The sequence below is a fragment of the Penaeus monodon genome, chromosome 27, assembly GCF_015228065.2.
Source record: "Penaeus monodon isolate SGIC_2016 chromosome 27, NSTDA_Pmon_1, whole genome shotgun sequence".
Taxonomy (NCBI): domain Eukaryota; kingdom Metazoa; phylum Arthropoda; class Malacostraca; order Decapoda; family Penaeidae; genus Penaeus; species Penaeus monodon.
This window is the reverse complement of record NC_051412.1, coordinates 19,011,374-19,011,602: the sequence shown is the minus strand read 5'-3', so window position 1 is coordinate 19,011,602 and position 229 is coordinate 19,011,374. Positions and strand designations below refer to the sequence as shown.

At 32.8% G+C, this 229-nt stretch overlaps 1 protein-coding gene across 1 annotated transcript in view; it reads left to right on the top strand.

Moving 5' to 3' along the window:
* The window catches only part of LOC119590654, a gene marked incomplete at its 5' end in the record, with an annotated part of 37,650 nt that overhangs the window by 30,236 nt on the left and 7,185 nt on the right, over positions 1–229 (top strand).

The window sequence follows — 229 nt, the reverse complement described above, 5'->3', positions numbered from 1 at the left end:
AATACATGCTCCTTTATGTTGGTGTAGGTTTCATCTAATTGTGTTATGATTGTTGTTGTTGTTTTCTTCTCCTTATCTTGTATGTAGACCATAAGAATATTTTTGGTATTTTGGCACCAGTTTAAGGGAACCAGATTTGCATTATAGAGGGAAAATACCAAGCATCTTGGGTATGATGGACTCCGTTTATTGTGAATGTGTGTAATGTTCTTTGGAAATAATTTATTTT